A 14,382-nucleotide genomic window follows, 5' to 3' on the forward strand; every position below is an offset into this window, starting at 1 on the left:
GCAGATAAAAGAACAGTGTAAATAAGACAAAATGGCTAATGGCCGAATGTACGAAAACAGGCGTCACTGCTTTAGGCCGAGCAGCCAGGATATTAACGCAGAGATAATAACGTCTTATGTAAAGCTCCATGTAATGCACCATGGTGATAACATGGTGGACGAGATCTGTTCTCTTCCTGCTGATTTCCTTCAAATATTTTTTTTTTTTTATTTGAAGGTTGAATGCCGTTTATTAGGGTGCCTTGACATTCCGCTTATCTTCACGTTTGTGGGTCCCGTTGGGACTTGAGTCCAAACATCTGATTTGTATGTGATGCATCAGCACTAAAGAGTCTTAATTGGTGAAGTGAGAAAAATATAAGCATAAATCAAATTTATGGTATAAAATACCATGTGCATATGTATTCACCCGTTTTGTTATGAAGCCCCTAAAATTTTCTAGTGCAAGCAAGTTGCATGCCTAGTGACCGGACGTCCCCCTGTGGGCAATCTAAGTGTCACATGTCAGTCGGTTTATACACTTTACAATTTCTGAAAGGTCACAGGGGCTGCAACACCATTAACAAGAGGCATCACTAACCAAAGATCTCCATGAAAACCAAGGAGATATTCAAACAAGCCAGGGACAAAATTGTTGAGAAGTACATGCAGGCTCGGACTGGCCAACCGGAGAACTGGGCAGTAATCAGAGAGGTAGCACAGAGACCAAAGGTAACCCTGAAGGAGCTGCTGAGCCCCCAAGCAGAGGATAGGGTATCTCTCCATACGACTACAATAAGCTGTACACTCCATAGAGGTGGTCTTTATGGAAGAGTGGGCAGAAAAAAAACTCTACTTACACACACAAATTGCAAGGCTCGTTTTGAGTTTGCCAAAAGACGTGGGAGACTCCCCAACATTCGCCTGTGTGATATCTCACCGGGGCTCAGCTGATGTGATCTGTGGCCAAGTGGAACTTCTCATTTCATTTCAGTCTCCAGGAGGTGCTACCTGAGAACCTGAGCAGGATTACCAGTCGTTTGTTGGTTCAGTGCGCTTGTTTTTTTTTTTTTGTTTTTTTTTCCTCTTGTGAGTCTTCCTCTTCTTGGTACTCTATTCGGTGATTCACGTCTTCCACTTCTCTTCACTTTCCCATTAAACTTTGTTGAGAAAGATTAAATTCTTTATTGTATTTATTGTATTACAGGAACACCTTTTTAGTATATGAACCCACAGCCAGATTGTTAACGTCATATAGCAATGATTATAGGCCGCCGTATTTCAAGGAGTCTTAAAGGGTAACTGTACTTTCATGTAAATTTTCATAACGATCTGTCCTGTGTGTGGAGATAAGGAATAACACTTCTGGCCATTATATTATGTCCATCCTGCACCAGCTTTTCCCCTCTGCACTATCCCTGAATTTGCAATTGAGTCTGAGCTAGTGGGAGGAGATGAGATGCTATGATGTATTACTTACACAGATGGAGATTCCTGTTCTTCATTCCTTAGCACACAGAGAGAAGTAATAGCAGCACAGAAGACATTATACACCAGTATTTATTGAGCAGTGTAGATGTGAATCCATCTCTGCGATGAGACAAGACTTGTTAGAAAGCTCCACGCAGTCTTTGTGTTTTTCTGCCTGTTTCCTCACTCAGCTTCTCACTCTTCCTCCCTTATACAGGTCCTTCTCAAAAAATTAGCATATAGTGTTAAATTTCATTATTTACCATAATGTAATGATTACAATTAAACTTTCATATATTATAGATTGATTATCCACCAACTGAAATTTGTCAGGTCTTTTATTGTTTTAATACTGATGATTTTGGCATACAACTCCTGATAACCCAAAAAACCTGTCTCAATAAATTAGCATATCAAGAAAAGGTTCTCTAAACGACCTATTACCCTAATCTTCTGAATCAACTAATTAACTCTAAACACATGCAAAAGATACCTGAGGCTTTTATAAACTCCCTGCCTGGTTCATTACTCAAAACCCCCATCATGGGTAAGACTAGCGACCTGACAGATGTCAAGAAGGCCATCATTGACACCCTCAAGCAAGAGGGTAAGACCCAGAAAGAAATTTCTCAACAAATAGGCTGTTCCCAGAGTGCTGTATCAAGGCACCTCAATGGTAAGTCTGTTGGAAGGAAACAATGTGGCAGAAAACGCTGTACAACGAGAAGAGGAGACCGGACCCTGAGGAAGATTGTGGAGAAGGACCGATTCCAGACCTTGGGGAACCTGAGGAAGCAGTGGACTGAGTCTGGTGTGGAAACATCCAGAGCCACCGTGCACAGGCGTGTGCAGGAAATGGGCTACAGGTGCCGCATTCCCCAGGTAAAGCCACTTTTGAACCATAAACAGCGGCAGAGGCGCCTGACCTGGGCTACAGAGAAGCAGCACTGGACTGTTGCTAAGTGGTCCCAAGTACTTTTTTCTGATGAAAGCAAATTTTGCATGTCATTCGGAAATCAAGGTGCCAGAGTCTGGAGGAAGACTGGGGAGAAGGAAATGCCAAAATGCCTGAAGTCCAGTGTCAAGTACCCACAGTCAGTGATGGTGTGGGGTGCCATGTCAGCTGCTGGTGTTGGTCCACTGTGTTTCATCAAGGGCAGGGTCAATGCAGCTAGCTATCAGGAGATTTTGGAGCACTTCATGCTTCCATCGGCTGAAATGCTTTATGGAGATGAAGATTTCATTTTTCAGCACGACCTGGCACCTGCTCACAGTGCCAAAACCACTGGTAAATGGTTTACTGACCATGGTATTACTGTGCTCAATTGGCCTGCCAACTCTCCTGACCTGAACCCCATAGAGAATCTGTGGGATATTGTGAAGAGAAAGTTGAGAGACGCAAGACCCAACACTCTGGATGAGCTTAAGGCCGCTATTGAAGCATCCTGGGCCTCCATAACATCTCAGCAGTGTCACAGGCTGATTGCCTCCATGCCACGCCGCATTGAAGCAGTCATTTCTGCCAAAGGATTCCCGACCAAGTATTGAGTGCATAACTGAACATTATTATTTGATGGTTTTTTTGTTTGTTATTAAAAAACACTTTTATTTGATTGGATGGGTGAAATATGCTAATTTATTGAGACAGGTTTTTTGGGTTATCAGGAGTTGTATGCCAAAATCATCAGTATTAAAACAATAAAAGACCTGACAAATTTCAGTTGGTGGATAATGAATCTATAATATATGAAAGTTTAATTGTAATCATTACATTATGGTAAATAATGAAATTTAACACTATATGCTAATTTTTTGAGAAGGACCTGTATTATAAAACCATCGGAGCACAGTACAAAAGAGCTGCAAAAAAATATAATTGTTGCAAGTGTAGATTAAAAATTCACAATAAAAGTCTCAACCCAATCACAGTCTGAGTAGTGTCCTAAATAACAACTCAGACCATCAGTTTTTGTATTAATGTGGTGCCCAGGCGGTTCTTGTAATCAATGAGCATCCGTTAGGACAGATGTTAGCTTGCGGATGTACCTCTCCAAATAAACCGTCATTCTCTATAAATTAGAGTAGGGTAAATATAGTGTAAAACCAGGAACAGACATATTAGATTTATTTCATATATTTTTTTTTTAATTCTAAAACTCCAATAGAAAAAGAAGCATGGGTACATCAGTATAATCCATATGTTCTGCCCTGTGTCCCTTTATAGTTTTCCAAAATTTTATTATGTTGATGTGCTTACTAATGTATACTGCTTTATTTTATTCTTATTTTGTGTGAGTGTGGTAATATTGTGTCTTAAAATAAAACCTGTGAATGCTTTTCCAGAATGTTTTGGCTAATCTGATTTATTCTCCTCTGGAACCAGCACTTCTTTCCAGAACCAGGTTGACAAAGAATTTTCCTGCTGTGTGGAGGAAGACACTTTGGTCAGATTAAACCAAAATTGAAATTTTTTTGCCACCAAGGTAAATGCTACGTCTGGCACTATACCAACACAGCTCATCGCCCCAAGAACACCATCCCCACAGTGAAACATGGTGATGGCAGCATCCTGCTGTGGGGATGTTTCTGAGCAGCAGGGACAGGAACAATTGTTGAGGGGAAGATGGCCGGTGGGAAATACAGGGATATTCTTGAGCAAAACTTGCTTCAGTCTGTCAGTGATTTGAGACTGGTACGGAGGCTCACCTTTGAAGAAGACAATGTCCCAAAGCATACTGCTAAAGCAACACTCGAATGCTTTAAGGGAAAACATGTAAATGATCTGGAGTGTCCTAGTCAAAGCCCAGAGCTTAATCCAATCTGTTCACCAGAGAAAACCATCTAACTTGAAGGAGCTGGAGCAGTTTTGCCCATTGAGGAACGGGCACAAATCCCAGTGGCAAGATATGGACAACCCATCCAAAGCGACTTGAAGCTGTAATTTCTGCAAAAGGAGGCTCTACAAAGTACTGACTTTAGGAGGTTGAATACTTATGCATACTGAAGTTCTCAGTTATTTTTTCCTATTTGCTTGCTTAGCAATAAAAAGAAAGTCAAATGTTCACAGTTTTAGGCATGTTTGAACTTATGCAACCCCCAAGAAAAAAGTGAAATTCTAGGTTGTGAGGTAGCAAACCACAAAAAATGCCAGGGGGTAAATACTTTCGCAAGCCACTGTGCGCACACAAACACACACACGAGCGCGCGCTTCATGCATATGGCTGGTTTGAACAAAAAGATTGTGAGAGGGTTGATAAGGCGTCCACCATGCTCCTTTGCTGGTGACACTGATTACTGCTGAACCTATGGCTATAAAGATCTCGCCTGGTTACCCTACTTGTCTCCCACTTTTCTGAATATGGGTATGCTCACATGGATTGCATGATTCTGCTCCAAAATCCACATAAAAATAGCTTCAAATACTCTGTGTTTTTCCCATTGTAATGTACATTGGATTTATTGGCATAGGGCACATGTTGGTTGGCAGGGGACAGAAAAAAATGCTCCAGTTTTTTTCAGCTTGATATTCATGGATTAAAAAAAATACTTCAGCATGCCCAACAGTTTTTGAGCATGGATTTTGATCAAAGCTTTTACACTAAGAGTGCAGGGAGCCCTTCATTAAGGCTACGTTCACATTAGCGTTTCCCGACGCAGCGTCGGGAAACGCAGCGGCGACGCACGCGTCATGCGCCCCTATGTTTAACATGGGGGACGCATGCGTTTTTCGCGTTGCGTTTTCCGACATGTGCGTCGTTTTTGACGCTAGCGTCGGACGCAAGAAAATGCAACAAGTTGCATTTTTCTTGCGTCCGATTTTCGTCAAAAAACGACGCACGCGTCGCAAAACGCAGCGTTTTTGCGTGCGTTTGCACGCGTTTTTGCGTGCGTCGTGCGTTGCGTCGCCGACGCAGCGGCGCGCAACGCTAATGTGAACGTAGCCTAAGGTTGTCGTCCACAACTCCAGTCTTAATCAGCCCCCTCCACCATGTTTTATGGTATGTCTTTTGTTTGTTTTATTAGTTTGGTGTTTGGGTTTTTTTTTTTTTTTTTTTTTATGGAGAAATGGCTCAAAAACTTGTTGATTATTTTGCATTGTTTAAGTCAGTACCTGGGCCGCGGTTACAGCCGCCGCTCTCTGTACACAGCACGTGAATGGATCAAGAGGAGTGTAAAGAAACTATACCTTGTACATTGTGAGTATATCCTCTATTATTAATTGGGCTAACACGGAAATGCTGACACTGCTGCATTACCGCCACGGAAAGGTTTAATGGGTGCATTTCCACCCCCATTGTGGTTCCTGGTCCATGACCTTCGCCTGGTGATATCTCAGCTGATGTGATCTGTGGCTCAGCCAAGTAGAACTTTTCATTTCAGTCTCCCAGAGGTGCTACCTGGGAACCTGAGCAGGATAACCAGTCACTTGTTGGTTCAGTGCGCTTGTGTTTTTTTTTTTTTGTTTTTTGTTTTTCTTTCTTGTAAGTTTTCCTCTTCTCTTCACTTTCCCATTAAACTTTACAGAGAAAGATGGAATTCTTTATTGTATTTAATGTATTACAGTAAGAGCTTAATATATGAACCCACGACCAGATTGTTAACGTCATATTGCAATGATTATAGGCAGCCATATTTCAAGGAGTCTTAAAGGGTAACTGTACTTCTTAAGTAAATTTTCAGAACGTGCTGCCCTATGTATGTAGATAATGAATAATGTTGTTTCTGGCCATTATATTACTTGCATCCTACATTTTCACCTACATTTACCTTCTTCACTATCCTTTAAATGAGTCTGAGCTAGTGGGAAAAGATGAGATTCTATGATGTATTCCTTACACAGATGGAGATTCCTGTTCTTCATTCTTTAACACACAGAGAGAAGCAGTAGCAGCATGGAGGACATTATACACGAGTACTGAGCAGTGTAGAAGTGAATCCATATCTGAGATGAGATAAGACCATCTTTCAGTGCCTCTCTGGTGTTTCCTCACTCAGCTTCTCACTCCTCCTCCCTTAGATTATAAAACCATCCGAGCACAGTACAAAGAGCTGCAAAAAATATAATTGTTACAAATGTAGACTAAAAACCCACAATAAAAGTAAACAATATTGCATTTGTAAAGGCTCCTGAGCAGAAAGTCAACAAAGAACTTTGCAGTGGGCAAATAAATTAAAAAGTGAAATAATTTTCTTCTCAACCCAATCACAGTCTGAATGGTGTCCTAAACAACAACTGTGACCACCAGTTTTTGTATTTATGCTTTTCCCAGGCGGTTCTTGAAATGAATGAATGAAGAGAGATGCTCGGCTCTCCATTAAAATTAATGGAATCGTGGAAACTGCTGAGCACGCTTGTGTATGATGGGGCAATAGTCTTGAATTAAAGGCGAATCTGTCAGCAGCTTTTTGCTATGTTATCTGAGAACAGCATGATGTAGGAGCTGAGATTCTGATTCCAGCAATGTGTCACTTACTAGGTTGTAATTTTGCTGTTTCAATAAATTCCAGTGTTTTATCAACAGGAGATTATCACTACAGTACTAGGTGTCTGGTGCCTACTAGTCAACTGCTTTGTGTAACCCCGCCCCCATCACTGATTGGCTGCTTTCTGTCAATATACAGTGCACACAGAAATCTGCCAATCAGTGGTGTGGGCGGAGTTATACAGGGCTCGGCATTCCGAGATCTGCAGCAGAGAACGGTAGTTTTTAGAGATACATCACTGGAATCAGGGTTTTTTTTTTTTGTTTTTTTTTTTCTTCAACATTATGCTGCTCTCAGATGAGGTAGGAAAACCTGGTGACAGGTTTGAACAGACAAATTCTGAAAGTTTAGTGTCCGCTCTTACTATAATATTACTACATATCCAGTTACTTTGCAAATGAATAGACGTCTAGTAGAACAAGTCTCACCTTGCAGGTAGCGGCACTCGTCACATGTGATTCTTGTCTACCTGCTGCCGTCATAAAGGTGTTTGGTAGGCGAGTGCCTCTGGAAATGGACTTATTTTTAGTCCTGGCAGCTGCTGTTAACTTATGGATTAGCTGTGGCTCAAAGCCAGTACCTCATATTAAGTGATAGATGGGGCCCAGATAGGAACAGGCAGCAGTTTCTGTGGCCGGGCTGACGTCAAAGCCTCTTATCTGCACCAAGTCATCAAGAAACTGCTCCTGAGCAAAAAGATCTATGGACAACCCTCCCAGACTGCTGCTAATAACGCACCTCTGGATACAATAACCGTGTACACAGAATAAGCTGCAAGGTGCACAGATAAAACATTGACTCATTGGAGCAAAATGGTCACATCATGGCAACTTTCGAGGTGCCAACCCTACCTCGTAGCATTGATTAAATGCCTTTGTAAGGGTTTTTCCTTTATTACCATCAGATTACCTAAATCTCTCTATTAACTGGATTTACACGTAGCCTAGAAATACAGCACAAAATCTGCAAAAAAGTTGAGTCGCTGTTCAGGATTTGTGAAGACCATGATTAAATTCTGCACCCAAAAATGTCACGCAAAAATGCAAACCATGTATTTGTAACACCCTAGGTTCCTGGTTGTTACAGTGGCATTGCTTTCCTTACGGGGAGAGTGATGTCATGCTTGGAAGCGAGGAAGGATCCCTTTTGGCATGTAATCATAAACATGCAACATGTTCTTACTCCAGGCCAGAAGGGGGAGCTCTGATCCAGTTTGTGGGTGGCTCCCCTATATACAGTGGGGCAAAAAAGTATTTAGTCAGTCAGCAATAGTGCAAGTTCCACCACTTAAAAAGATGAGAGGCGTCTGTAATTTACATCATAGGTAGACCTCAACTATGGGAGACAAACTGAGAAAAAAAAATCCAGAAAGTCACATTGTCTGTTTTTTTAACAATTTATCTGCATATTATGGTGGAAAATAAGTATTTGGTCAGAAACAAACAATCAAGATTTCTGGCTCTCACAGACCTGTAACTTCTTCTTTAAGAGTCTCCTCTTTCCTCCACTCATTACCTGTAGTAATGGCACCTGTTTAAACTTGTTATCAGTATAAAAAGACACCTGTGCACACCCTCAAACAGTCTGACTCCAAACTCCACTATGGTGAAGACCAAAGAGCTGTCAAAGGACACCAGAAACAAAATTGTAGCCCTGCACCAGGCTGGGAAGACTGAATCTGCAATAGCCAACCAGCTTGGAGTGAAGAAATCAACAGTGGGAGCAATAATTAGAAAATGGAAGACCTACAAGACCACTGATAATCTCCCTCGATCTGGGGCTCCACGCAAAATCCCACCCCGTGGGGTCAGAATGATCACAAGAACGGTGAGCAAAAATCCCAGAACCACGCGGGGGGACCTAGTGAATGAACTGCAGAGAGCTGGGACCAATGTAACAAGGTCTACCATAAGTAACACACTACGCCACCATGGACTCAGATCCTGCAGTGCCAGACGTGTCCCACTGCTTAAGCCAGTACATGTCCGGGCCCGTCTGAAGTTTGCTAGAGAGCATTTGGATGATCCAGAGGAGTTTTGGGAGAATGTCCTATGGTCTGATGAAACCAAACTGGAACTGTTTGGTAGAAACACAACTTGTCGTGTTTGGAGGAAAAAGAATACTGAGTTGCATCCATCAAACACCATACCTACTGTAAAGCATGGTGGTGGAAACATCATGCTTTGGGGCTGTTTCTCTGCAAAGGGGCCAGGACGACTGATCCGGGTACATGAAAGAATGAATGGGGCCATGTATCATGAGATTTTGAGTGCAAACCTCCTTCCATCAGCAAGGGCATTGAAGATGAAACGTGGCTGGGTCTTTCAACATGACAATGATCCAAAGCACACCGCCAGGGCAACGAAGGAGTGGCTTCGGAAGAAGCATTTCAAGGTCCTGGAGTGGCCTAGCCAGTCTCCAGATCTCAACCCTATAGAAAACCTTTGGAGGGAGTTGAAAGTCCGTGTTGCCAAGCGAAAAGCCAAAAACATCACTGCTCTAGAGGAAATCTGCATGGAGGAATGGGCCAACATACCAACAACAGTGTGTGGCAACCTTGTGAAGACTTACAGAAAACGTTTGACCTCTGTCATTGCCAACAAAGGATATATTACAAAGTATTGAGATGAAATTTTGTTTCTGACCAAATACTTATTTTCCACCATAATATGCAAATAAATTGTTAAAAAAACAGACAATGTGATTTTCTGGATTTTTTTTCTCAGTTTGTCTCCCATAGTTGAGGTCTACCTATGATGTAAATTACAGACGCCTCTCATCTTTTTAAGTGGTGAAACTTGCACTATTGCTGACTGACTAAATACTTTTTTGCCCCACTGTATATTCTGGCTGAAGGGATAGTAGTTGGTTGGTGCCAGACAGCAGTCTGAGGCAGGCAGTCTGAGAGAAGAAGAGCGGGGCCGTGCAGCCACGTGAGGTGCTGCAGCTCCTGGAAAGAAAGGAAAGTAGAATGAGTTGTAGAGAGCGTGAAGGAGGAAAAGAAGCAAAGGAGAGTGAAGAGCTAGAGAAGAGCTGCTATTGGGCTCTCTCCAAGCTGAAGCGCAGATACGGTAGCCGGAAGACCGAGGTTGTGCAGTACTTTGTCTCACAGCAGAAACCGGCGGACAGCCGATTGCAAGTCACCTGTCCACCATAAACACCAGAAGACCAAGTAACCCATAGAGCCCGGGTCATGATATTCTGTAAAAAGGCTCGAGTTAATTGTCATGCGGGTTAGTGTCCTACCTAAAGGGACAGAGAGAAAACGTCAGGACCTTGTGAGAGGCCAAAGGCAGCAAGGGACTACAACACAGTGGTAGAAGGAAGGCTTCCAACCCCACCTGGTTAGGGGGATTCCCAATTCGCTTCCAAGCCGGCCGGACCATACCAGTACCTGTGATCCGGAACCCTGGACTGCGGCTGCCTGAACACTACAATAAAAAAGTAAAGAGACTGCAACCCTGTGTCCTCCGTTCCTTGCTACACCATCTACCATCTTTATCTATATACACCAGGAGCCCTGGGGGGGACCAAGCTTCACCTGTGGGAAGCCATACCATCCCTGCTGCCACAACATAACCCCAGAGGACCCCTTTAGGCAGCGTCGGTCATCTCTGACCGAGGACCACAGGTGGCGTCACGAACATTTATTATTTTACAAACTTAATTCAAACCCCTGTTAAGACTTTCCCTTTAAATGGGTACCCAGGGCCACGGACCGGGTCGCGCCACCATGACACATCCCTTTAAGTAATGGACCCGGTACCGTGTACTTCAAGGCCCTGGCAGGCGTTCCAGTTTCATTGCACTTTTGGTAACTCTACGTATAGTGGTGTAAACTTCCGCAGCATATTTTTCAGAACGAAATATTAAGCCCTGTGTCGAGTCCAACCTAAATGCAGCCCGGCAGATGGTGCAACCATAGTAAAAGTTGTGTATATACATAAAAAAAACATCTAATGTAGGACCCACAGAAAGGTCCATGGTTAGGACAATACCTCTTTTAAAAGTGTTTCTGAGATTATAAAGAAAGGTCCAAAAATAATGCCGCTAATGTCCAAAAATAACGCCGCTAATGTACATGTCTTTTACCATAGTTCAAATGAGGCACTCATCCTTTCTGTCCTAGGATGAGGGTAGGAGGTGGCATTAACTAGCACAAAGAGGGGGCTCTAATTGTGTTATAGGACCACCTATGTACTGCCATAAAGCACTACTCACTAGTGAGTGCCCCTAGCGAACTGTCAAAAGTTTATAGAGATTGTCCTGTACACTATCATCTTAAATAAACCCATCAAGACAGAAGGAAGATTTGGAGAATTGGTATAGAGGCATTATCCTATGTTATGTTCCTGGTTTTTCTGTGATCTATATACAGTTAAGTCCATATATATTTGGACAGAGACAACATTTTTCTAATTTTGGTTATAGACATTACCACAATGCATTTTAAACAATGTACCAAACTGTAGATTTTGCCACTCCTATTATTGTAGCAATTTCTCGGCTGGTTTTGCTGTTTTCACAGCTTTAAGGATGGCTTGTTTCACCTGCATGGAGAGCTCCTTTGACCGCATGTTTACTTCACAGCAAAATCTTCCAAATGCAGCACCACACCTCAAATCAACTCCAGGCCTTTTATCTGCTTAATTGAGAATGTCCATGAAATAGCCTTGGAGTCAATTGTCCAATTGCTTTTGGTCCCTTTAAAAACAGGGTGGCACATGTTAAGGTGCTGAAACTCCTAAACCCTTCATCCAATTTTAATGTGGATACCCTCAAATGAAAGCTGAAAGTCTGAACTTCAACTGCATCTGAATTGTTTTGTTTAAAATTAATTGTGGTAATGTCTATAACCAAAATTAGAAAAATGTTGTCTCTGTCCAAATATATATGGACCTAACTGTACTTGTCCATTTTTAAAAAATGTCATTAAATACCCCAAAAAAGGAAGTGTTTAGGCATATAGGTTATTGGCAGCTCTTCTTTTTCAGACTGGCTTCTGTATATAAACCATGCCCACCACTTGCTCTTCAGAGTCGACACATGTAGGGCTTGTTTCCATTTTCACAGTGTGCTTTGTCCTACGATCAGGGGTGCTGCCGGTGTTTAAGTCCGAACCTCCCCATAAAATGAGATTTGGGTATTTGTGCCAATGTGGCCATTCACTATAATGGTGCTGACGGAGTCCGTGTGTGTTCTGTTGCACATCATTTTCGGGTGTGTACGCCTATTGGAGGCAGACACTCCAACGCAGTCTACTACATCTGTGTGTCCACCTCTAGTAGGCAAAGATGCCCAAAAATGAAGAGCGGCAGAGCGCACTGTGACTCGGTCAGCACCATTATAGTCAATGGCCCCGTCGGCGCACACACCCAAATCCTGTTTTTTTTTCCGGGGGTTTGAATACAAGTCCCGACTGAGCCACTGAATGTAGGGCAAAGTGGGGTGTGCAAGGGACCTTATATATAACCTGAAGCCGCCGTGTGGCCCCAGCCCAAAGGATAATCATGGATAAAATCCAGATTCTGTAATTATAACGAAGACAAGAGCATACTCAAAAGGTTGTAAGGTGAATGTCTTGGTTAATACAAGCCATATTCTACAATTTGCAGGTATTCTATTTCCTGGCTATACAAACCATCAGTTCTAACCCGCTGGTTGAACACTTGATCTTCTCCCTTTTTCTGCACGTTGACTTCATTAGTATTCTGTGAGATTTCCACTCGGCTCTCGTACATCCCGTTCCCAGGGGTTCTGTCATTTTGCAGTTATTTCTATCTGAAAGTTTAGAGATGATGGGAGGATCTGCATCAATTCTTGATTTTATTTGACAAGATCACAGCGGACGTGTATTAAGCCGTCAGATATCCGCGGGGTTATTGTCAGGAATCCCCAGATTGGTGCAGCTCAACAGCTGCCGAGACAAATGCCCATATCATGAATTTGTATTATTGTAACCCTTTATGTAGTGAATCCAAATCAAGATGAGTCTCAGGAAGGTCTGATCACGACGTCTAGAAAACTGTACAGTTCTATACTGACTCTTCAAAGACACAGCCCCCCCCTCCCAACGTCAAGGATAAATTTACTTTAACTGGTATTGTAGTTATATATACGGTAATTTATCATACTTTTTTTCTTTTGTTTCTCATCCATCCCAATTACCCCTGGTATATAACATTTGGCCCCTTGCTCCCCCCTTCTCTGGTGTATAACCTCCCGCCCCACTGCCCCCCAGAGTATAATATTTGGCCAGGGGTGCAGAGCTCACTGATACTAGCACAGTCCTGCAATAGGAGACACCGGGGTAACGAGTCCGTTCATGACATTTCTTCCTCCTGAATCTTCCACCATCACTTCTGACTGATATTACTGAGAAGTGGAAGAAACTGCAGCAATTCATCCACCCCGTAATGTTACAGAGAGGTGGGGCAAGCGTTGAGGAGCAGAGGACGGAAAAGTTACCAACGCTCTGCTGACCCCATAACTGCAGAGTCCAGACCTCCTCTGGTATAACATCAGCATAAACACTGCGCCCCCACCAGGAGCTTCATGGCCGAGCAGCTGAATGCAGCCTTACATCACCAAGCACAATGCCGAGCGTCGGATGGAGACGTGTAAAGCCGCCACCACTGGACTCTGGAGGAAACGTGTCCTGTGTAGTGACGGATCACACTCTATCTGGCATCTGATGGACAAGTCTGAGTTTGGTGAATGCCAGGAGAACATCACCACCTGACTGCATTGTGTCCACTGTACAGATGGTGGAGGAGGATAATACAAGAAGTTGTTTTTTTTTTTCTTTTCAGGGTTCAGCCTCTTCATTTCAATGAAGGAAAATCTTAAATCTTCAGCACAAGACATTTTGGACAGGGGAAGGCCCTTTTCTGTTCCCCATGACTGTGCCCAATGCACAAGGTCCATACAGACATCGTTGGTGGAGTATGGTGGAAATAACCTGACCGTCCGCACAGAGACCGGACCTCAGCCCCATCCAACACCTTTGGGATGTGTTACAACTGAGCTTGTGAGCCCGGCCTCTCCCCAACATCACGGTCTGACCTCCCAAATGTTCTTCTGGATGACGGGACAAAATTCCCACAGACCCCTCCAAAATCTAGTAGAAATCCTTCCCAGAAGAGCGGTAGTCATTATATCTGCATCCATATTAACGTCTATGGATGTAAAATGGGAGGTTAGAGAAGCCCCTGTAGGGTAATGTGGGGGGGGCACAATACGTTCATCCATATAGTGTCTGTACGGCCTTTGGACCTGTTCTAAGCATCGGGCAGCAGGTGTGACGAATGTTACCCCCGCTATAGTCATAGATGATAGTCTAAAACCAGAGGCTTATATTGGAAAGGTATCTGCTAGTGTCCTGCTCTGGAGTGGCGACTGTAGCCAGAATACTTTGATTATAGAATAGTTTTCTATACTATACTTTGA

At 43.0% G+C, this 14,382-nt stretch overlaps 1 protein-coding gene across 1 annotated transcript in view; it reads left to right on the plus strand.

Moving 5' to 3' along the window:
* Window positions 1-14,382, plus strand: part of RAB3B (RAB3B, member RAS oncogene family) — a 73,034-nt gene that overhangs the window by 30,087 nt on the left and 28,565 nt on the right. The gene's annotated exons all lie outside the window — the stretch shown is intronic.

This window comes from Ranitomeya imitator, chromosome 8, assembly GCF_032444005.1.
Source record: "Ranitomeya imitator isolate aRanImi1 chromosome 8, aRanImi1.pri, whole genome shotgun sequence".
NCBI classification, from domain to species: Eukaryota; Metazoa; Chordata; class Amphibia; order Anura; family Dendrobatidae; genus Ranitomeya; species Ranitomeya imitator.